We start from the raw sequence: 25,141 nt of genomic DNA, 5'->3' as shown, positions 1-25,141 counted from the left end.
CCCAGAAAGTTGAGTGGAAGGAAGAAGTGTGACGTAAAAATGTGAAGGTATAAAATTCTGAATGCACAGAATCCAAGCAGCACGAGGTTCACTGAACGTTCCAGAGCTGGTGATGATCTTCAGAGAAAATGTGCAAAAACAAAATCTTAAACCTTTTTTTCTAGTTCCTAATAAAAAATAACTTGATACACTAAAAAAAACTAACCTGCAACTCACATTTCATCAAGATATAGTTGCTTGTTTCAAGTCAATACTTTCTTTAATATTGATTAGTTCCATTATTTCACTCATTTTTAATCAATATCAAGGAATCATTGACTTAAAACAAGCTTCTATTTCCTGCTGAAAAGTTACTTCTAAGTGATTTTGTCTTATTTCAAGTGTAATAAGGTATTTGCACTCGAACCGACCTGGTAGGATTTTGTGTTTTTGCAGTGCGTCAGCAGCAGCAGCAGCACCTCCGTGTTACTGACAGCAGCAGACGTCGGCCCGGTCCGTTTGCCTCCTTCAGGCTTCAACACACTCCGGGCTTTCATTAGACCTTCCTTATAAACACCAATCAAAGCCTCAGCAGCGCGTCTGGACTCTCCTGCTCCATTTGTGACGACTGAATTCAGCTCTGGACTGACTGAGCATCTGCTGGGGTAGCAACGCTGAAATGACTTCCTCCAGATCGTACTCAGAATCAGAAATAAACAACCTTAATGCCACGGTGTGGGTCGTTTTTATAGTAGTGATGTGGTGCAACTCTGCAGAATTAGTTTTCCGAGCAGAAATGGAAGCGTAGCTTTGGCCTCGGTGAAATCCTCCACAATCTCAGAGGTTTGATTCTCCTAAAACTAACCTGGCATTTAGGCTCCACTCACTGCAAAACACAAATATTACCAAGTATTTCTGTCTGCAAATATCTTAATACACTTGAAATAATAAATTAACATAGAAGAAACTTTTCAGCAACATATTTGCGCTTGTTTTAATCGATAAGAGATAAAAAGCACCAGTTCCTCTAGCAGATTATTTTACTTATAACAAGACATTTATTTACCCAGAATGCATTGCACTATGGTTCACTTCCTGCTTTTGGAGCGATCTCCAAAAGTTCATTTCATCCGAACCGAGGCCAGAGTTTGATTATGCATCAACGCCTCCCCACACAAACTAGAGTCCAATTAAATCATTTCAATAATTCACATTGCTCAACAAAAACCTTTCAGGTTTTCCAAGTGAAACTTCAACTAACGCTACACGTTTGATTCTGGACTCCTGGCTGCGTCTTTTCATGTTATAGTTTTGCCTGAATGGATCAGAGTGGGATCCATACCGTATCGGATTCATATTTTCAGCGCAAGACTCCCTGGAAAATAGTTCTCAGAAGCTCTTCTGATAGAGCCAATAACATGAGGACAGGTGAAGGTGTTCGGCAGCAACACAAGCATCTTTGGGCTTCATCTGCACAGACATGATGTTCTTGCTGAAGCTGCAGCTGCACAACGGACTGGAAACCAGAGATGAGTTGAAAAACATCCACACAAAACTCTCAACACTGAACATTTTCACATTGTGTCTCACTGACAGCACAGTGGGACTTTACTGGGAGTCATAAATCAAAGATGAATTTGGCTGAACTAATTATTTAAGCTGAAAGCTGGAAGTTATGGTTGCATGACACAGTTAATTCCACTTAGATGAGATTTATTATGATAGAAAAGCTTTGTTATCTGCCGTCATAGAAGCACCAGCAGGAATGAAAGTGTGGCGGCGTGAGAGAGTCTAAATCTGATCACTTTGATCACAGGTGTCAAACTCGAGGCCCAAATCTGGCCCGCCGTAGCTTTTTATGTGGCCCTCTGGACTCCAAATTACATCAATACGTCCTTCCAGTTTTTCACAAATCTGCACAAATCACACAAAATCAACAAATTTCCACATTTTTTCCCCTGATTTTACTGCAAATTTTCTCAAAATTGGTCAAAAACATTAAATCCGTAACTGATACAGCGAGTGGTAAAGAGTCACATTTAACATTATATTAGCGTAAATACTGTAAAATAACAATTACAAATATTTCTTAATATTCACCACAAAATCTGTCATTTTGATTGCAAAAATAAACACTAAAGTAATCACAAATCCTGGAGGAACAGCTATTTATTGATATTTTAACAGTTTTATTGGTTTTATCAATAGATTCTGGTGCAACCGGCCCTTTAAGAACATTCAGATTTTTGATTCGGCCCAAAATAAAAATGAGTTTGACACCACTGACTTAGATCATTAAAACCTGGGTCACTCTTCCAGCGTCAGCTGGACCATGAAGGGAGTGAAAACCTTCTCCTGCAGCCCATTAGATGTTCTTACAGTCTGCATTGACACAGAGAACAAACATCTGCCTCCTTAACAAGCCTTCCTGACAAGCATCTGTGTTTATGCAGTGTGAGAAATGTTCTAAATAATTGGGGAGTCGACGCTGCGAATTCCTCAAGCATTAATCAGGCCTCTGAATTCCACAATATTAGCTTCGCATGAATCATTGTTAATTCCCACGAATCCATTACTGTTCCATGTGCAACTAAAAATAGCGTCCTGATAAATCAATGGGGACACTCGAGAGTGAAGACGGGAGGGCTGGGGAGCTTTGCTTTGCTTCTGAAGCGTCTCTTCTCAGTCCAGCATGATGCCCTTGGCTCTCATCAATAATTATTCTCCATAATTCACTCATGGATTTCTGTGTTACGACCGACGGGGAGAACACAACGGACCTCGAAGAGAACGCTTCAGCCCAATCCTCCCTCAACAAACCCGCAGATCTGGACCTCGTCTGGCTGTTTGGAAGAACGCGACGGTTTTATTTTTCATGCTAAACCAGCGCTGGTCGTGGCTTAAGGTGCGTTCACACCAGCCCCGTTTAATCTGCTCCAATCAGACCCCTGTTAGAAAGTTCGGTTCGCTTGTGGAGGTGCGAATGCTAAACTCTGGTCCACCTGAAAACCTCGGTCTGGTTTGGTTGAAGTGAACTCTGGTGCGGTTTGAATTCATATATGAGCAGCAAGTGGACCAGAGAACGCTCCAGGAGCACAAAGCGGACTGTGGTGCAGGGCATTCTGGGTAAATGCAACCAAAGTAAACATGCTAGTCCTTTGCTAGCAGAAGAAATTCTACAACCACTAAAATCTGACACCAACCCATTTTCGTTTACATTTTGTGAAGAAGTTGCGCCCATTCTCCTCTTCAGAGGTTTTCGTGTCATTTCCTTCAGTAGTTCTTGGTGCAGCGCCCCCAGAGGCGAGGAGGGGAACTGGTTACTTAAACTGTTCAGTTTGTTTGCTGTAGTGGAGTGTGAAAGTGAACAGCACCAAATGGAAATGAAGCAAATGTTGCAATTTCCGTCCCTAGTTAACCAAGTCAAACTACCAGATGTGAAAACAGCCATAGGATGAATTCATGCCAGTCCGGTTGGGCCATCTTTAACCAAAGTCCAGTTCATTTGGTTAGTGAACTCTGGTCTGCCTACAAACCTCTCGGTTCAGGTGAAGTGAACTCTGCGGTGTTTGCATATGAAAGTGGACCGCAGACCGCTCCAAAACAAGGAAGCAGATCATTTTGCATGACATTGTGTGTAAATACAACCAGAACAAACTGGCATGTCTTGTGCTATTGGGAGAAATGGCTCATGGACTTCCACCAAAGAGAAAAGCTACAACTGCCAAATCTGATGATACTCCACTTTTTTTTTTTTTTTTTTTTTTTTACATTTCGCAAAAAAATAGGTTTCACTCATTTCTTCCTTGGACGTTTTTGTGTCGTTCTGAAGGAAATGGTGCAGCGACAAAACAGGAGTCTGAACAGAATTCCCAAAAGGTTTGGATCGTTTGACGCGATGCAGCATGAATGTGAACCGCACCAGCTGAAAATCCAACAAATGTTGCAACTTTGTCCCCAGTTGAACCGAGCCTACCGGACTACCGGGTGTGAAAACGGCCTTAAATATTCCGGTAATGACTGCGGCCTGTTTCTTGCGTATGCCATCATTGGCGGCGGTTTTCTTGCCAATTTTCCCACTATCTGTGTTGGGCGGAGGTCTAATCCGTCTGAAATGGCGTGGCGATCTCCGGTACTGATTGCGTTGGTCACAGCCGGGCAGCCGTGCTGCGGCGCGTGCAGACAGCGGGGCCCGGACGTTGCCCCCCCCGTCTGCTCAGCCGATGGGCATCGCATGGCCTCACTCATGCACCGGGTGCAAGGCCAGACTGGTTCATCTGCACGCAATCACGGCGGACAGTCGCATCCCATTCCAATTGCATTTCTGCTCACAGGGGGGAGAAAAAGTCCCGTGGTGCATATTACTGTGGCTGAGACAAATTTAGCTGGAATGGAAGGCGAGATGGAAAAGGCTCACCTCTTACACTAATCTGGGCAAACGACAGACTGCCGGCTTCCTGCAACAACCCCCAGGAAAAACGGTTTTTAGATGAAAGAGCTGCCCTGCCTGTCTCTGACAGAAGACAGTGAATTAATTAAGATAATAAATTGCACATGTCATATTTGTCATCTTTTCAATCTTTACTTAATGAGGTGAAACACGTGCGGCAGTGTGCTTGGGAGGAAAACTCGTCTCGGCTAAAGATGATGCACCTTGAGAAGGAAACACTCAAGCCTAAAAAACTGTGTGATAGTCAATGCCGACTGATATTTAATATATGTCATGTATACATTCATGCTTCCCCGTCCTGAGTGGATACACACAGACTCTCATGAATGCAAATGAGGCTGAGAAAAGGGAACGAGAGCGAGAGACGGAGGAAAGACTCAGAAGACTGCATATCTGATAGGAAAGCGCCCTGATTAGAATTTTGTCATGCCACAATTTACAAATTAAAATGAATTAGATCTTCCATGGCCTGACCTCCATTAAAACAGTTCTTTGTTGATGAGCCATGATAGCATCTGCTATTGATTGGAGGAGAATCAGTATGGCCGATCCTGTCTCTTTACGAGCAGGTCATCCAAAGCAATTTAGGCATATTGAAAGATTGATCAGGCCTATGGAGCTGCCACTTGGGCCCACTCAAAGCACAGAAGACTGAGGTGTGACGCAGCCACTCCCTGCTGCTCTGTAGGGGAAGAGTCTCAAATCTAAATGCTAATGGTTTCTTTAAGAGCCTGGCTGCCCTTTAACCACTACAGTCAGACATGAGGGATGGCTCTCAGTGTTTCGACAGCTCTGTCTTGTTTTGAACCCACCACCAACAGCACGAGCCTATTCTTTGGATTCAATAGTGAGCGGGAGGGAAATAACTGAGCACCAGCAAGGTAATACAACGGCCTCTACTTGATGCATCACCAGCCGCCACTTGGCAAATCCTGCCTCAGCTGTAGCTGACAGGAATATAACGCTAAGCTCCAACTTTAACAAAAAATGATTTTTGCTTCCTTATACTAAAATACCGGCAGGTGTATCTGAGTTAATTACTACATTATTACAAATTTAGTAAAAAGATTTATTGTAGGGCTGCACAGTGGTGCAGCTGGTAGAGCTGTTGCCTTGCAGCAAGAAGGTTCTGGGTTCGATTCCCGGTCTTTCTGCATGGAGTCTCCATGTTCTCCCTGTGCATGGTGGGTTTTCTCCAGGTACTCCGGTTTCCTCCCACAGTCCAAAAACATGACTGTCAGGTTAATTGGTCTGTCCAAATTGTCCCTAGGTGTGAGTGTGTGTGTGCATGGTTGTGTCTCTGTGTTGCACTGCGACAGACTGGCGACCTGTCCAGGTGACCCCGCCTCTCGCCGGGAACGTTAGCTGGAGAGGCACCAGCACCTCCTGACCCCACTAAGGGACAAGGGTGTCAAGAAAATGGATGGATGGAAACGTATTGTATAAAAAAAGAGTAAAATTTAGCAGCAAACACAAAACAAAGGAACCATTTCATGTTGAGCAGCAAATGATCTTAGAGCTTAGAGTCCAGGCTGCAATGGAAGTTATGCTAGCAAGTTTATCATGGCTTTTAGCATTTTAGCATCATCGACGTAGCATTTTGTTGTCGCATCCTTTAGTGTTTCCATTGCCGTGTTTATTGCATTTTGTTGACCCCTCTGGGCCGCCATAGGTTCTGAACAAAGAGCAAACACAACTCAGATGCATGTTGTCATTGGAGGTGAGGTTTATCTCGTTTTGCAGTAGATCCCGGTTCTGAACTAAACTAACTGGTTTAAAGTTAACAGCAGCTGTTTTTGCTCCCTGAATTTCGCTTCATCACATTCAAAGTTCATTTCTGTTTCTGAAACAAGCAAAGATTTCACTCAGCTTTTCATTCACACCACTGTGCTGCGCTTATTAAAGGCATGAAGGTCTCCCTCTAGTTAAGGGCTGCTTCTAATTAGCAGCAAAACAGAATAAAGGCCTTTGAGAAGTTATTTATCTACTATTATACAGAAAAAAAATAACATTTTTAACTTTCTGACTATGGAGAGTGGAACAATAAATTATCCACTGAAAGGAAATAAGCTTCCAAATTTAACCTTCCACTCCAGTTCGTGCTTAGAGAGATAGTGCAGGTCTAATTAAAATCCTCTTCACCGTTGGTAATGTGAGGTAGCTTATAGGAAATTGTGCGTTATTAGGAGGAAATATGGCAGGAGTTCCTTTACATCAGCAGTAAGCCGTGTATCATGTTGGCAGCTTTTCCTATTTTCTGTTCACTTAAGCAGGTTTTGCACATCCCGTCATCCTGCAGCCTGCAGCGGCCGAATTAACGGCTGCATCCGGCAGCCATGCATTCAGTATGCGCTCAGCATTCACACTGCCAGAGGTGGTCAGATGAGGATGATACTTCCAAGTTGTTGAAGCATGAGCCGCCAGCGCGGGCTCGTGTTTTATCACCAGGGATAAAAAAGTTGGACAGATACTGAAAAACTGCAGAGGGAGATTAAGATTTTCATTTTTACTCTCCCTTTTAACCTCCATCTTAAGCCATACCTGCATGGAGTGCATCACATTACAGCCGCACCGCTCCACAGTTAGGATGAGCATGTCTGTTGGGCCTGAATTCACAACACCGCGCGCTTCACCATGGAAACTGAGATCAGAAGGCAAAGGTCGAGCAAAGCGTTGGTAGCGGCGCTGCTTGGCAGGGGCAGGATGGGGGCGGAAAAACCTCCACACGGGCCTTTTTCCATACACTGAGCACGCTCATAATCTCTTGTCCTCCAGCAGCACCCTGCAAGGTTAGTGAGAGTCAATAAGCCTTCCACAAAGGTTAAGGAGACCTATAAGAAAGATAACATGCAAACCGTGAGCTCTCCGGATCCATAAATAGAGAGGCATAACTGTCTTTGTCTAGTTTTTTTCATCCGAAAGTGAATCACAGAAAGGTGCTCCGTTTTCCTGTCTCATGAATTCAATATGAGCCATCCATACACAACGTACTTTGTGAATACAAAAGCTGAAGGAGCGTATCAAATGGCTCCAACTGCCAGTCCTACAAAGAACAGTCATTACGTGTCGGCACACGCTGAAGGAAATCTGGATTTTCCTCAGATTTTTACATTTCCTTTTCATTAACCTGCGAATCACCAGTTACTCCATCTGCCACCGTCACTCCCGTCTTCAAAGATCCTTCGATTCATCATTTACTCGCTAAGTAACAGGAGATGTGTTCCCCAACTTTGTGAGTTTCTCTCATGTTTTATGATTTGTGACAGTAACTGTGGACAGAAACGTATAAAAGGCTGTTTTAGAACAAAACACGTTCAGAGCGCTCAACATTTTGTCCCACACGACTGAAAACATGTCGGTAGACGAATTATATTTATGTGCAATAATATTCAACGATTCTCATCTTAGCTTTTACAAATCTGAAAAGTGTGGTGTGCAATTCTACCAAATGCATTTTGATCAGATATCTCTTAAACACAAAACTAGTTATCCAGTTAGTAACCAAAGTCCAGCTCTTCTGCTGCAGTTACAACGACTGTATCAAACTATTTAAACTCCAGGTCCTCTTGCATGACTGCATTTCCATAAACGGTTGGATTAACTGGATCTAATTTGCACTTTTGTTGTTAAAAATCAAAAATACTTGCAGCCAAAACTGAAGGTTATTATTTTCAGATGATTACATATTTATGATGCGGTAACGCTTGATTGCATTTGTAAAAACACAGAAAATAATCATTTAAATGGTTCCGTTTTTTGGCCTGAGATGTTTTGGAGTTAAATTAACTCTTTAAAATCAGAGTCCAGAGTTGCACCTCACTGGATCTTAAAGTGGCAGAACTGATGGCTTGTTTGGAAAGATGGAGATAATAAAATAATATTGCAGCTCCAGCTTTACAAAAACACAGATTTATCTAATCTTATTCTGACATACCGACTCTGCAGACGATAAGAGCTTATTTGAACTTTTAGTCATGTGCCAGTGAAACCGCAAAATAAAAACGTGAACTGTGAGAGCAGGGGAGGCGCCTGGCAGGTTCTCCACAGATGTTTCATCTGCTCCACACGCCAACTCAACACTGATTATAAAGGTCTGATTTTCTGTTTTCATTAAAAGTTCCACTAATTAGAACCATGATGTTTACTTAGAAAAACAACAAGACGGCAAACTCTGACCTGAGCTGACAGTTTTAACGCTAAAACATCTCAGAATTAATAATTTGGTCACAGAAAGGAGTTCTTCTGAAGCTTCGCTTTCTTTTTAGGTGTTGATTTATCTTGTTGAAAGTGGGAACATTTCTTTGTTTTGGTTAGGAAAACCATTTCTATGAGCTCATGTGTTATTAGCTAAAATAAATAATAGTGATTTAGGAGGCGCTGCTGATTAAAAATCTCCTGATTAACAGATTTTTATCAGTTTGTGAACTTCTATAAAAGCTGTAAACTTCATCTGGGATGTGTTATGATGTCATTTTCCAAATAACAAGGATGATAATGTGATCATTACTATGATGAAACTTCATCATCACCACCTTTATTATGAACACAAGTAATTAAAACATGAGTAAATACATAAAACAGAAATCAGAAATATAACTCACAAATTTACAAAAAGGCTAAAACGTCGATTATTTCACATTCTGGACATAAACCAGAGTTTTACTCTAGACGCTAGCGAACCTGTGCCATGTCCTCTGGATATTAGCCAGCAGAGCAAAGTTAGCACAGCTTTACGGGATGTAATGAAAACTTCTCTTTACTGTTTTATCATATTTGTTTTAAAGTCCAATAATTCCCAACCATCAAAGTTTCTGTGTGTGCGATGAATGAAGTGGAAAGCTAATTCCGTACTATCAAGATGGCGGCAGAGCAACCGGATGTAAAACACACAGAAAAATAAAAACATCAAGGTGAAAGAATCTTAATCTGACTGAGCAAACACAAACGACCTGAAGCGAGAAAGACGAGACAAAATTACTGAATCATGGCGGGGATTAGACATCGACTGCGTTTAATACGGTCAGATAATTAGAAAAACGTTTTTTTTCCAAGTATAATCAGTAGTTCCATCACACAAGATACAAGTGATTTATTCATTTCTTTACAGATTACATGTAGATTTCAGGTGCTGAAGCACTGGAGATAATCCAGAGAAACTTTGAGTGGAAAAACCTTTTTCCTTCCTTCAATGCTCTCCATATCTCTGTGATAAAATTATGTGTCCTGAAATTAAAGTGCAAATTCGAATCAAACCTCTAAGCGAGATCTGTGGGTTCTTGGCAGCAAAGGGAGAACACAACAGGATTCTCGCACATATGCCGTGCACATCGGCGAAAAAGCACAGCGGGCTGCCAACACCAAAGTGTTCATCACTCTCCTCCCACTCCTTTTCAGAGCACAGAAGAGAAAACGAGCCCACGACGAAGATCAAAAAGCAGATGTTCAAGGAGAATGAAATGCCCCCATTGATTGGCCGCAGCGCTTTGGTCCCCCCAGCGCAGTCCTCTAATCGATACGTGGGAGATAAGCAGCAGTCAGCCACTGACATTGGTGACGTACGACTGCCATGGTGGAACGGAAGCTGATGACTTTTTGCCGACTTGGTCAAGACTCAGCGGAGCAAACCGGACACGTTGGAACCAGCCAGCCCAAATTCTGATCCTTCCGATCAAAGCCTGATAATCCAGAGAGTCCCGCCGTTCATCCTGTCCTGTTCGCCACTTTTAGGGTAGAATACGGCAAGGATAAATTACCTGAAAAGGAGCCGCCGTTATCGCCCCCCGTTTGTGTTTCAAAAGGCAATAATGAAATAAATAAATGAGGAAAAAAAAATGGCTGAGAGAAAATGAAATGATGGCGTGGCTGTGTTTTGTGAAATTGTGCTGTCAAACGTTTCTCCTTTCTAATTTCCTGGAGCGCAGATGATGGAGCATGTGTGGCTGGCAGCCGAATCAGATAAAAACCAAAGAAAATACATACTTCCCCTGTTTCCACATCACAAGCACTTTTATGCGACATTCATAAATATAATAACACAATAATTAGTGTTTGGGAAATGACGCTTGACAGATACTATGACCTTGTCTGCTCTGTCAATTTATTTTTACGTGGTCATTCGTTAAAGTGTTGAGGCTGACGGACAAGAACGTAAATAGAAAATAATGGGACTGAGGCGCTGAAGAACGAAGCTCAAACTAATATTTATTCACCCAGAATCAATCACTGAAAGGCTGTTTACTTAAATATGAGCAGGTGGAGGCTTCTGAAGACATTCTAATTAAATAAAAACTAATAAAGGGATTCTGTGTTGCTTTTTTTACTTCAATAACTACTAAAGTGGACTTGAACGCCTTAGATTGGGTAACATGAACCCAACACAAAAGAGCTTTTCCCAGCAGACGTCTCATTAGCTGCTTAGATATAATAACTCATATTTTAATTTAATCAATGCTAAAAATATATTTTTTTAAAGATACTGATGTCTAAATACAAACTGACACATTGACGTTTGCCTGGACTGGCATTTCCTTCGGCTGCAGCGCTACAGCAATTCTTTACATTGGCAAATACATTCAGAAAAAAAAATGCTACCTGGGCTAATGCTACAAGCTAACACTACAGGCTAACACTGTAGCACTGGAAAGCAATTTCACATTTCAAGAATAAATTGACTGAACGGAAGCATCTATCGACAGGTTTGGCTCTTTTTCATATCATACGAGTCACATGATCAACAAGCGGATGTTGCCACTGACGCAAACCACAAAGAAGAAGACAGGAAGTAGTTGGAGGACAATGGCGCACCATGTTTTTTTATCGTGTTAACAAGCTTATTCACATGTGATTTTAATTACGTTTCTTATTTAATGGAAGCACCGCATTCGTGTGAAATGCATTTCTTCCAACATTGGCTGAATATTGACAAAGTAAACGCAGATGTCATAATATGTCTGGAAAATGCACGACACCACCCCTTTAACTCCTCTAGAGGAGTCAGAGTTAACTACCAACTGTTAGCTGGTGCCTGCAAAATGTCCAGGTCTGTACCAGAGGATGCCACCAGTGGTACATGCACCTCAGGTTGAGAACCCTGACCTTAGAGCAGCCAGCCTGCTCAGTGTGTGTCACTTTGACAGGACAGTCCCAGCACAACTGTCACTTCGCTCCCCCGTTACAGGTGGTCCGCACAGGGGAGCTGGCAGCTCTGACGGACGCCTCCTCCGAGGGATTTATGGGAAATGACAGCTCAGGCTACATAAAGCCGGCGTCGTCTGGGGAAGGAAGACAACACAAGTTCCATAGCATGAATGCATGGGGGCTGACACGAGCTGAAATTTACTTCCCCTGGCCTGGCAGGCGGTTTTGGTTGGAAATGTGCTGTTCATATATTGTGGCATAGACGGAGTGGGAGGCAGTCGGAGCCCCACCTTTAATCTACTCCCTCTGTTTGTGGTAATGGTCTGCAAGCCTTTCTGCCAGCGGGGGGAAAGAGAGAGAGAGGAAAAAAAAAAAAATCACATTTCTTACATGGCTGCCTCTTGATGAATTATTTCACATTTCACTTACTTACCGTACCTTAGCAAAAAAAAAGTTAATCTACATCAGCGACGTTAAAGAAAAATTTCACAGCGAGGAAATGAACAGCTCCCCTTGTTCAAACTCGAAAGGTGTGGAGCGTGCAGCTCCTTTAAAAAAAAAAAGTCCATTTCAAACTTCATCATTTCAACGTCTGACAGCACATGTGAATGCACACGGGCCGGGCCAGCCCTCTGATTCTCTCTGTATTTAAATATGGACCATCTTTAATTGAGCAGAAAGTGCTGGGGAGAACAGTGCTGAACTAATACAGAGGCCGAAATATCATTACGCTGATGGAAGCCGGGCTCTCTGACTTTTATTGGCAGCTTGCGAGCTAAATGTGTGGTTCAATTCTGAGGCGGCCATAGCTGCAGAGGCAAAGTAATCGACTTTGGGACAAAATGGTGTGGAAAATGACATGTAGGCCTTTGCCTAAAGCCAACCTGGCGCTGGCAGAAATCTATCAGTCAGGTGCACACCAACATTGGCATTTACACAAATGTGATTTAGTCGACGATACTGGAGAGCTGATGTGCTGGACCAGTCGGTGCTTTTACTGAAAGAAAACTACTATTTCAAGCCACGCAATCTGCTGCTCCTGCTGCTGGAAATGCCCGAGCGGCTGGTTTCAGTTTAAACGCCGTCATGTTCTGAGGAAACTCCGTTTCACATTTAGAGCCTCGCCGCATCCTCTGCAGATTCAGGTGATAATACCCTGAACTTTATGAGTTTTAGAGTTTTAAGTCTCTGCGTCGCGTCGTTTCGTTTCGCTGCCGAGGTGAGTGGTTTCGGATCAGCGCTGCCAAAGTTTGGACGCAGACATTTGAAACTTGTTTTGCATGGGAACGAAACGAAAGGGTTCAAATACTTTAAAAACAAATCACGGTTTATGCTTACTATAAAAGAAAGAAAAACAAAGAAACTCAACCAAAATATGAATCCCACCTTTCCAGGAAGTTAATAAATGCATTTAATAATGAGATGTGTTTTGTTTTTAAGGTTTTAAGGATTAATACGTAAAGAATAAATAAAAAAAATTATAGCAGTTCACTAAAATTGTTAATAAAAATACCAACAGTTAAATAAAATATGATGACGTGAACCACGAATAATCCCATATTGTCTACTACTATACATCAGCAAAATTAGCAAAGATATTTATAGTTTTTAATCTGTTATTTAGGTCATTCAATATTCAGATCGTTGCAATTATACAACCATACATCTTTGAAAAGCAGAAGTGGAGCCTCCTGCACAACCAACAAGTGGTTTCTAGATGGTAAGTCAACAGCAAAATGCTTATATTTTCCAGCAGCCATTGTACAGCTCATCTTGGGTTGCTAGGTAACAAGCTGGGCTAGGCTGGGGTTGCTAGTCAATGCCTGCTGATTTGTGATGTTATATTCTGAGTGTTTTTGAAAGGGCTTATTTTCCAGACACCAAAAAACATCAACTTGCCAACATTTGGGTATTTTTTTTGTTTTTTAAAGTGCTTGGGCTGTTTTTAGATGCAGCAGAAACCCAAATGGAAGAACAAAAATATGCAAAATGTGCATTTTAAATGTTTCGTCCAATTTAAAGAATGTCAAGGATAGGTTGTAGCTAAAGGAACTTTGTGTGAACCTCCCATGGCAGCTGTGAATAGTTGTCCCAGGAGAATCAAGGATTCCTTAAACATGCATGACAGAACGAAATCAACAACCCAGGTAATATTTATGATGAAAGAATAACATTATAAGATAATGCAAAGCTGTAAAAGACAATTTTGAACCATGCCCCTCCTTTAACTTTGCAGCAGGCTCTCATTCCAAGCATGCATGTGGTGACAGTGGAGAGGAAAACTCCCCTTTAACACGAAGAACCAGAACCAGCAGTCATGTGACTCCTACTGTCTCCCAGAAGCCCCAAAGCGACTCGACCACGAAAGAAAACGCTAAAAAGCAAAATAAGACAATTAAACACAAATAATCTGACAGAGATTTTTGCTCCCTGCTTCGGGAACGTCTCAACTCCAAGTATTACATCAGCTTCTAAACCCAGGATGCAGAGAGAGCTCCCAGCAGCAAGCCTACAGTCACACCCACACACGCACACACACACACACACACACACACACACACACACACACACACACACACACACACACACACACACACACACACTTGCTGAACCACAAAGCAGATCAAGTGTGCCTGGAGAGCTCTATAGAGAGGCCAGTTTTCCTCATTAGACCGCCTGTGCACCGCTCTCCAAAAAACCCCCTCGCTCTAATCACTGTCACCAGACCTCAGCTGAAAAACAGATAATTAATGTTGGGCCCTGCCTCAATCAGCCTCCATGCTAAACAGCTCGCTGTACACGTGTGTGTGTGTGTGTGTGTGTGTGTGTGTGTGGGGGTGTGTGGGTGTCTGCATTAGTCTATTTGGAGTCTGTCGATGTAGGTGCCCCCCTCCTCCTCCACACCCCTGGGGAACGTGGATGCTCAAGCCGTCCACAACAACGATTTCTCTCCGGCTCGCATTAGCTCCCAAACAGCACATGTAACGTACAACTGGAGACTTTACAGGAGGAACATTCCTCTCCGACTCCAAAAAAAATAAAAAAATCTGCTTTTATTCCAGGGCTTCTTCTTCTCTGACTCAATTGTCTCGCCCTTTTTGCTCCACGGCTGCCCTTATAGCTCCCCTTCACCCATTTATTACATGGAATGGACTTCTTAATCGAATGCTTTGCGGAGCAGATTTATTTATGTTCTCTTTTCCCTTCCTAAAGGCAGTTATTAATATTTTATAAATATTTGATGATACTTTGTGTGACCCTGCAGAGAATGACAGAGAGGAAGTGAAGGTTAATGCTGGGGGTAGCGGCTGATTAAATGGAGACCAAGTGGCTGAAGCCGATGCAAGGCTGCCATAAAGTTTCCAATAAAACGAACTGAATAAACACGGTTCGCGGGAGAATTTGGCTGTAGGACTTTAACAAGGTAATTTACAAAAACATATTCCCCTTCTTGCCCTTTGATGATAACAAAACGTGAAAACAGTTTGGGTTTATTTGCCCTGGTTTCATATTTCAGTCGGAGGGATTACGGCTCACAAACTCACGGTGTGGAGCAGAAACAAGCAGCATCAGGAAAACAAAAGCATTTCGTTTCAAAAAGTTATAAATACATTGCTTCCTTTTTGCTCTCTTGTTTGATTCAATATGTTTTGCATATATAAAAATATACAGTTATGTAAAATAAAGACAGAACACCCTCTTTATATTCCAGGGTTTTATGTAGCAGAATACAAAATGCTCCAGGTTTTAACAATTATTTAAGTCACAAATAAAGTTTAGAAGTAAACGCAACAATGTTGTAATTTAACAAATTATTCATTAAACAAAAGTAAGAACAATCTTGTTGGGCCAATAGGAATTAAGATTTGTTAAATATATAAAATCACCAGCAGTGATTGGACAGAAACTGTTTCCTTTCAAAACAAAACATGTCATTTATTATTTATCCCCCAAAAATGTATTCTAGACAAATTTTATTTTGTGGCATCAGGGGCAAAAGTGCAGACCCTTAAGTGACCGCTGTGGTGGTTTTTCCTCTCCACTGTCACCCTGTGCTTGCTGAGAGAGAAATAACCTCCAGTTTGAATAATGGCTTTAAATAACTTTACAACAGCTCAATTTTAAACTAAAATCTTGACTTTCCTTCTGGTTTTCTACCTAAAGTTTGAACAGTTGTTCAGCCTTTGAATGCTACTGGATATGAAATGTGTACGCCGGCGCCCCCTGCTGGGTCACAAAGTAACAACTTGATATCTGTAAAGATGTGTCCTCTCTCTCAGAGGACTAAAAAAACAGTAAGTAAAATGTCCTCTTCAATGTCTACAACATGTTGCTTCTGTAGAAAATGCAAACTAGAACATGTCTTACATCACATCTCATATTAAAACATTTTCATAAAACAATTTAAAAACATTATATTTTCATCCTGCACCTAAAACAGGAGCGTCAAACTCATTTTCATCACATCAAGGTCATGAATGTCGTCAAGTGGCAAACTGTTAATATATTATAGTTTCTCAGTCAGTACTTCTTAAAATGTCCATCCATCCATTTTCTATACACCCTTGTCCCTTAGTGGGGTCGGGAGGGTTGCTGGTGCCTCTCCAGCTAACGTACCGGGCGAGAGGCGGGGTCACCTGGACAGGTCGCCAGTCTGTCGCAGGGCAACACAGAGACACACAACCATGCACACACACACTCACACCTAGGGGCAATTTAGAGAGGCCAATTAACCTGACAGTCATGTTTTTGGACTGTGGGAGGAAACCGGAGTACCTGGAGAAAACCCACCATGCACAGGGAGAACATGCAAACTCCATGCAGAAAGACCGGGGCCGGGAATCGAACCCAGAACCTTCTTGCTGCAAGGCAACAGCTCCACCAACTGCACCACTGTGCATGTGTTTTTAACATTTATGTAATTTGGTCCTGTACAGATGAAAATGGATTTGACTCATAATATTTGAGCCCACAATCTTAAAGTTAAACTTATGTGGCCCTATAGAGCCCAGAGGGCCACATAAATGGTCAAAGCGGGCCAGATTTGGCCTGGGAGCCTCGAGTTTGACCCCTGTGATTCTAAACGGCTGAAATTTTCTGGACATTTTCTGTATCGAGTCCTTAGAAAACTTTTTATAGTGGAACGTTTTAAAAACAGAAATTAATTTAAATTAAATACTAATTAAATACTCTAATTAAAATCATAATTGATCACATTATTAGCTTAGATGAAAGCAGCAGAAACTAATAACAGATTTCCATAAACCCAAAATCAGAAAGTAGTTTCTCTGAGCTTTTCTTCAACGTTTTTCATTAAACTATTTAGATCTAAGCAGAACTTAAAGCGAAGAGAAGCCAGATCTGGTTTAGCTTGAATCCTGACGCTTTTCTTCATGGTAGAAAACACCAGGAGTGACAAGCGGTCAACAGGAAGGCTCCACATCTCCACCTTAACACTGCAGAGTGCCAATTAAAGGCTCAACAACATGGACGGCGTTCCATATATAACAAGGCCTAAGAAGCAATCCTGTCAACTTGCAGGGTGGGACATGTCAGAGCTGGAAATCAAGAGGAAGCCGCGCCGTCCGCGGTGCTGACAAGAGCAAAGCTTCACGTTACTGAAATCATCTGGCGAGGAGAAGCAGCCCGCGTTTCTGCTGCTCGTTGTGAGAGCAGGCAGCCCTCACTACCTCAAGACTCAGTGATTACCACGCTGCTGACAAACACAAATATATTTTTAGTGCGACACATTGCGCTAAAAATATGCACCTGGTCTATTTTTGACTAAAGCTGTGCCAATCTGCAAAGAGTCCGACACGGTTTCATGCACAGGATCGCTCTAAAGAACGAAGTCAGTCTGCATAATGAAACACACGGTGGAAAAACACAAAGTGTTCCTGAGGGTTTTTGTCTATTTTCTACTGCAAATATCAAAGTGCACTTAAAGTACGACAACCGACTTACAAGTAACTTTTCATCAATAGCTTGTTTTAAGTTGATTATTCCCCATTATTGATTAAAAAAAGAACTAGTTCCACTGTCGGATTAGTTCACTTACAACAAGATATTTTTATATGTTAAGAGTTAAATAATCTTCCAGAGTAATAGTTCATGATAATAATGTATGTTCATATCGCCATATCCCATCCAGATGTTCACTTACTAGAGCACTCCACACCAAATCAATGCCAGAACGGCTGCTGGTGATGGGATGAATGAGCATCACAACCCACCTGGATCCACACTGCAGAAAAACCAGTCAAAGTATTTATATGGACTCCTTGCTGTGTGACGTCACGTTTCAAAGATCCCGCCCACATCTCCACAGAAAGCTGCTAGCTGACAACGACTAGCATTGGTTTCAGCTGTTAACTAACATAAAACCTAAACGTATGCCTGATGTAAAGGAAAAATGGACGCAGAGCTTTGCTGCCAATTGTCAACTAGATAAGTTTTATTAAGAAGGAAATACTGAAGGAGAGGGAAGTAGTTCAGTTATTCTTATTGACTTTAACATGTCGACGTGAGGAGGAATAATTTGCGTTTCGGTTCAGTAAAAAGATAAAAAAGGTGACCTGAACACCAACTCTGACAGGTCATCAGTAGAGCAGATGTTTAAATGAGCTAATAGCTAATCTACCACAGCGATCACTGATCAACAATCGCAAAAATAAACATCAAGACTAAAATCGTGAAACTGTAACGGACTGAATGTTCTGCTCTTTGTGTGGGAATGTTTGAGCGTTTTTCTGTGTTAAATCCTGAAACAATTGTCGTCAGTTGCTATGACAACGAGTCTGCGTGCAGCGTAGCCGACACAGAGACGTAGAAAATAGTCGTTTTGAGTTGTTCTTCAAAGGTTTTCTGTGTTATTCTTCCCTTTGCTTTGAGGCACTTCTCTAAATTAATAACACCTGCATCTCCAGGTTTCATTTGTTAACGGATCGTTCCACCGCAGCAGCGCGGCTACAATGTAAAAGAATCGCCTTTGTGCCGCAGAGCGTCGTTGCACAAGCTCAACATTTCCAGATGTAAACAGCAACATGTGGAAGATATTCCATCTCCAGCTTTTATTTCGCACAAATGATGTCTGCCGCTGCTCTGTTTGTGTTTGTAGACGGTTAACAAATACCAAATCTACAACAACAAAAACATGAATCTTGAGTCAGACTACAACTCTTCAGTATTTTATCAATGAGTCTTCAACCCTGCAATTACTTTTTCTCGCATTCTTCTGCAAACCAAGGCTATCCCTCTCAAGCTGTCAGCAAAATCAACTTTTTTTCTGGCTTCTCTTTGACAGGAAAAGAAAAAAGTGTTTTAAATATTTGCACCACGTGTCCTTCATCAGTGGATCGTTGCTATTCATGACTTTCTAAACAGGCTGCTGAATGCAGCGTGTGACAATAAGAAAGGAAACAACCTCACAAAGCATGAAAAGCAGCATTGACCTCCACGCTTTGCTACAGCAGCGGCACCACAAGTGTCAGAAGCGGAAGCCATGCGGTCGGTTTGCATCTGCAGCCAGATTTCAGCAAATTAGTGAAATTCAATTTCTCATTATTCAAGATGTGCAGTTAGCGGATTCCGATATCAATAAGTTAGTTGGAGATTTTCAGGGCAAAAAGAGGAGAAAATGAGGAAAACACCCAGGAGCTGCTGAAGCCCAGCTTCCAGAGGATGTAATTTAATCAGAAACAAAATCTGATTAAAATGTTTAAAAAGCAGCAGCATGCAACATTTATTGACTCCCTGAACGTGTCTTTCTTTATACATTCAGACATGTCTGAATAAATGATTTAAAGCTGACATATATATAATTCGACCTTGTCAGGAGCCCCCACCTGCTTCCTGGTGTATGCTGCGTAATTGAGCCTTCAGGGAGACTGGGAAGACTATCTGGTCCCCACTTTGTAGGGATGTGTATTGATGGTCAAGACTGGTAACCAACTATCTAATCAATAAGTGCATAAACACACACGCTGATGGAAGCAAATATGGTGCGACAGGAGCTTATCTCGCTTTTACAAGCCGTCTAATAACCGCACAGCTCAGAGTAAAGTTAACAGCACCTCTGGGGTACCACTGAACGATATGTGTAATTAAATATGTTTCCTTGCGTAAAAGGCTATTAACTTTTTCCTCAATGCATTTCAGCACAATGACACAACGAGGAAAAGCCCCATTTAAAGTGGTCAGCGACTCCGTCAGACGCAGACGGGCTCTCTGCATTTAAATTACATACGATCCACATGAAGGCCACAGGCAACTCGGAAATGAGAGTTGCATTAATTGAGGGAGTTTAAATTACTTTTTGTGATGTGGTTTTTGTAATCTTCCTCCGCTCCAATTTTCTCCAAAGTTTCTGTTGCAATGTTAAAGTCTGAGCTGATCACCTGTTCACTGCAAAACACACAAACTCTGTTTAGTTTCAAGAGAAAATATCTGAAAATAAGGCAAAACTAACTCATAAGTAACTTTTTAATGAGATATAGGAGCTCAGTTTTGGTCAGACATTGCTTAATATTCATAAAAAAAGAACAAGTTTCAAGTGTATATTTGCATTGCAAACTTGACTTGGTAAGATTTTGTGTTTTTGCAGTGTAGCAGGTGAATACTCTAATCAAGCTACGTTTACTCAGTAACTAACTAACTTGCGATGTTCAAACCTGCAGCAATGTAAAACACAAAACACGAATTACAATAATGCGAAGAAAATCAATCAGTCACTTGTTTAAATAAAAGGTAGCACAGCTTGATGAGACAGGAAACAATTGCATATAACAAACTGTAGTTAAACATATATGGGAAAGTGGAATAATCGTTCAGTAGAACTAGACTTACTGACTTAAAACAAGCTACATCTTGTAGAAAAATTACTTTTAAGTCGGTTTTGCCTCATTTCAAGACATTTGACCAGAAAGCAGACCAAAAACACTTGGTAAGATTTTGGGTTTTTGCAGTGTAGAAGAGAATCCGGAGCAACCAGAAGGGGAAAGGACACGTAATTGTCTTGTTTACCTTGATTTAATGGAGTGTGCTCTTGTTTTAAACCACCAGGGTTCAGGAAACCTGCCAAGGCCGGGCAGACCGGGATGTCAATCTCGGCCTTTTTATTCTGTTTTGCTGACACATCTGCAACCGGAGGCTCGCCGGGTCCCGAGAGCCGCCGCGTGTTTCTAACGCTCCGAATCAATCCCTCATTTAGATTCAGCAACTCGGAAAACATGAAAAATATCACCTATGGCGGCGGAACATGCCAGAAAATCATTAGAATTAGAAACGACAAGACATGTAATTGCAAACAGCAAACCTCGGCGTACTTGTGATTGAGTTTTAAACATAGATGTGAGGAGGGGGAAAGCAATCCACGTTGAGCCACATCATAAAAATGCAAATGCTTCATCTCTCACTCCAGGAGTTTGGAGCTCAGCAGCAAATCTAATATACTGCCGGGTGTTTAACATATATGTGTTTTCATTTTCTACATTTGCTCATCAGACCGTCTCGGCAAGTGAAGTGCTGCACAATATCCAGGGCTTTACAGATGTAATAACCGGGAATGCATGGGGCCAGAGCCGTGCAGCTGAGGCATTAGGGCCAATGGGAGCTCTTTAAATCAGAGAGCGGCCGTAAACACGCCGTCTGCGTCGCTCCCCGCGCCGGCATTACCGGCCAAGCTGATGACAAGTGCCGAGCAGCCCCTCCAGTGCCTTTAATACAGCAAAGCGTTCTCCGGAGGGAATGCAATCTGTGTCCTCTGCACAGATCCACTGTCTGCACTTCCCCGCGTGTGTTTGAGCTCCTATTATGCTCTCTCAAAATGGGAGAAGGAAATAGGAAAATCGCCTCAGCCAGAGATGAACTGGGAGAATAATCAAAAAATAGTGTGACGCAAACGGAGCATTTCAGCCCCCCCTTCCCCACGCCACCAATCCCCCATCACCCCCGGCTGAGAGCTAAATAATAAGCAGCGGGGACGGTGCCATTGAGAAGAAAGTACGCCCCTTTCTATTGGTTACAGCAGCTTATACGTTTAGGATGGGAGATAAAAACAGCCTCGCTTTGCCTCATGTGGCGATCCCACATTCCTTTATTGCCAATAAAAACACGAGAGGTGCGCAGACAAAAGCAGCTCCACACATCCAGACCTTCTGTTTTAATGTGAGAAACAAAGAGATTAAAACACAAGTGTCCAAAAAGTAGACAGCAGACTTCTTCTGGACTGTTTATGCTTGTGTTTGGTTCTGACTACGGTGTCAGCTGCAGGAACACAGAAATAAACACGTTTCAACACATTAAGAGAGAGAGAGAGAGAGAGAGAAAATGCAGTTCTTTTGATTTCTATTTTTGCCCGCCTGGAAAAGACAAAGACACTTGAGCAGAGGATGGATGGCGAGCGCGTGGAGTGAAGTCAGTGGAGTGTTTGAAGTGAAAGCGCCAGACACGTGTGTGTGTGTGTGACACAAAGTGTGTGTGACAGCGTTAAGCCTGAGTGAGAGGTGAAAGGACCGCTGTACTCACAGTTGTGCTCTTGTTTCCCTGTGGTCTGCCGGCGTGTCAGAGTTTCATCCTCTCAGCGTCTCTCCCTGGGCTGGGCTTCCTCTTCCTCTTCTGACCAAAAGGTGTGAGGAGGAGGAGGAGGAGGAGGAAGAGGAGGAGGGGATACACGAGCAGAGCGCTAAGGAATGAAGCTGGAGAGAGAGAGAGAGAGAGAGAGAGGGGAAGAGAAAGATGGAGAGAGAGAGGGATTCAGAGGCAGGGCGAACGGTGGCTTTCGATTGGCCTGTCAGTCCGGGAGAGGGAGCGTCGGTCTCGGCGGTGCCTGCATCTCAGTCCGTCTGCTCCGATTCAAACACCTCCAACGCCGAGTTCTGCAGAAACACAACACACTCGCCGTGAACACACACACACACACGCGCAGGCAGACAGACAGAGGAAGGGAGGGTTGATAGAGAGAGGCAGATGTGTTCAGAGGGCCGATGACAGCTCCAAGCTGAAGCTTCTCCTTGGCTCCTCATCAATGACAGGTACTGAGGATCAGGAGGCAGAGGGAGGCTCCCACACACACACACACGCGCACACACACACACACACACACACACACCCACACACCCTCCTCACCTCCCCATCTCAATTACCATAGCGGCCGTAGATGTATTGGGCTTGTCAGCTCTCACGTTCGGCTGATGAGGAGATGTGGGCTAACTTATCTCATCTAATTGAACCCAGCTATAATCAGACAACACTCTGAGCTCATTTATGGTCAGACTGGACAGACATCATGGGCACCCATCACACTCTCACTGAAAAATGCATCTTATTCATGCTGAAATAATCAAACATGTACATTTTTCATTTCGACTTTGATAGCTTCAGTGCCACTCAACACTGCAAAAACACAAAATCTTCTACTGAAAATCTGTTAGTACATTTGAAATTAGACAAAACCTACTTACAAATCACCTTTCTGCAAGAAATAGGAGCTTAATACAAGTCAATAATTGTTTACTATTGATTTTTTTAAAAAGTACTAGTTCAACCAGCAGATTATTTCATTTACAAAATGTCTCGTTAAAAGTGAAATAATCTGTCACTTGTACTTAAGGAGTTATTGACCTGAATCCTCTTCCTGATGAAACGTTACTCACACAATAGTTTTGTCTTATTTTAAGTGCACTAAGATATGTGAACTAGAAATTAGACAGAAATACTTGGAAAGATTTCGTGCTTTTGCAGAGTAGCATTTACCTCCTTTGATGTTTCTCCACATCACATTGGATTCTGTTGGGTTTCATGAGGAAAGTATCAATGTAGCTTCTGAACATATTTTGGGCTATTTTGACACTGTGACTTTTTTTTATACCTTTGGTATACCGTGAAAACGATAGCTGGCACAAGGGTAGCCTGGAAACGGCATTTCAAGAAGGGAGGGCTGAGGAAGACCGGGCGAGGGCATGGAGACCGAAGCAGACTCCAATTAGCTCTGCCTGGGTCAGAGAGCAGCAGGTTAAAGTTTCACAGTGCACCAAGAAGTGGTTGGAGAAAGGAAAAAACATCTGCAGAGATCAGAACGTTCAGAATGAATCCAGAATATAACTGGGATTCATGACACTGTGGACAGAATCTGACTGATTCCACACCCAAAATACCTCAAAAACAAGATGCAGTCCAAACAAGAGCCACTGTCAAGGATATTAAGCCTGACATTTCTGCAGTTGACGCCCAGTTTGCAGCCGAATGTCAAGCGGCGTGATTTTTTCCCCCTCATTAAGTGTTGCGCCCGGTCAACAGCAGACCGGCTCCAATCGGCTCCACACAGTGTCCCATGAATCCCATCTCCGTCCTCTTCACTCCACCAAATTCAATTAAAAAGAGAAATTGGCAATTAGATCACTGTTATGATCCTGTAACAATGATCTAATCTGTAATTCATTGGCTGCTGTTCCCGTGGGGTGGGAGGGGGCCGCTGCTTGATGGAGTGGCTCGGAGACTTCTTGGCATTCACCTCGGCTTGGGCGGCACGCGATGCGGCGGGCGGGAGGGCGGGGGTACGTGGCGCTCCGGTGCAAACAGAGGCCTCGGTAGTGTCACCTCCGGGGCCTCGGTTTGCCCGCGGCAAGAACGCAACCTGTGACACACACTCGTTTGTTTTGCTCTCGTAGGCATGAGAGCTCATTTAGCAGGTTGCACGTGTAATCCAAGTGCGTGCATGAGGACGCGGAGAGTCACAGCTGGTGTGCAAAAGGCAGAAATGTACACAAACACTTTCTCCTCTCTTGGGGAGGGAATTTTTTTGCTCGTTAATTGAATTATGTCAATTCCATGTGGTTAATGAAGGGTACGGGGGTAGTTTGCCCTTTCTGGGGCTTCAGGCTAACAATCACATTGAGGCACGGTGGGTGGAGGAGGTTGAAGAAGCTTGAGGTTGCAATGTTTAGACTGGAGCCAGTGTCTTGCTACCACCTTTCTAACTGGAGTCAAGCTACCACATGTGGACTGTCTGCAACATTTAGAATCACCGCAATGACCTGCGGCCATGCTGGGGATTTGTTATGTAAAGGGCTTGTTACCTGGCAACATTTAAAAACATTTCCGGCTTTTTCATCTTATCTTATCATGGTGATTATATTTAGACCCCAGATAAATGCAGCGTCCTTTACTGGAGACACGCACACCCACTCGGAGTCGACAGGAAAGCCAACTCACCATCATATAAAGGAGGGTGTGGGCTCGCGACATGCACACACCAACACACACACACACATCCAGGAACAGTGTGATTGCTCTGCTTCGCTCGTTTAGCACTTCTAAGGCAGAGATCCCCAGAGGCCAGCCATCACATCCAGTTACTGTGGCGCACAGACACGACCGAGCCCCACCTGGCTGCTCTCACCTCAATCTGCAGGAGGTAGGAGGCAGCCGCACCGTGTCGCTCGCTTTCTCACTTACTCACACACATCATTCACCACAGATCAAAGATGTGGTCTCACACACACATACACACACACACACACGCTGATATCTTACGCCAAAGATCAAGAGGACTTTTGACTATGCAGACTTTCACCAACA

At 42.9% G+C, this 25,141-nt stretch overlaps 1 protein-coding gene across 11 annotated transcripts in view; it reads right to left on the bottom strand.

The window, feature by feature from the left end:
• Positions 1-25,141, bottom strand: part of rbfox3a (RNA binding fox-1 homolog 3a) — a 553,126-nt gene that overhangs the window by 509,419 nt on the left and 18,566 nt on the right. For 10 of the 11 annotated variants that reach the window (XM_017306231.1, XM_017306232.1, XM_017306224.1 and 7 more), the window contains exon 3: positions 22,091-22,440. The gene's annotated coding sequence lies outside the window, so the exon portion shown is untranslated. The remainder of the gene's footprint in view (positions 1-22,090; positions 22,441-25,141) is intronic. The other variant, XM_008416518.2, reaches the window with a different exon arrangement.

This window comes from Poecilia reticulata, linkage group LG8, assembly GCF_000633615.1.
Source record: "Poecilia reticulata strain Guanapo linkage group LG8, Guppy_female_1.0+MT, whole genome shotgun sequence".
NCBI lineage: Eukaryota > Metazoa > Chordata > Actinopteri > Cyprinodontiformes > Poeciliidae > Poecilia > Poecilia reticulata.
Note: the sequence above shows the minus strand (reverse complement) of the source record. Positions and strands in the feature narration are given on the sequence as shown.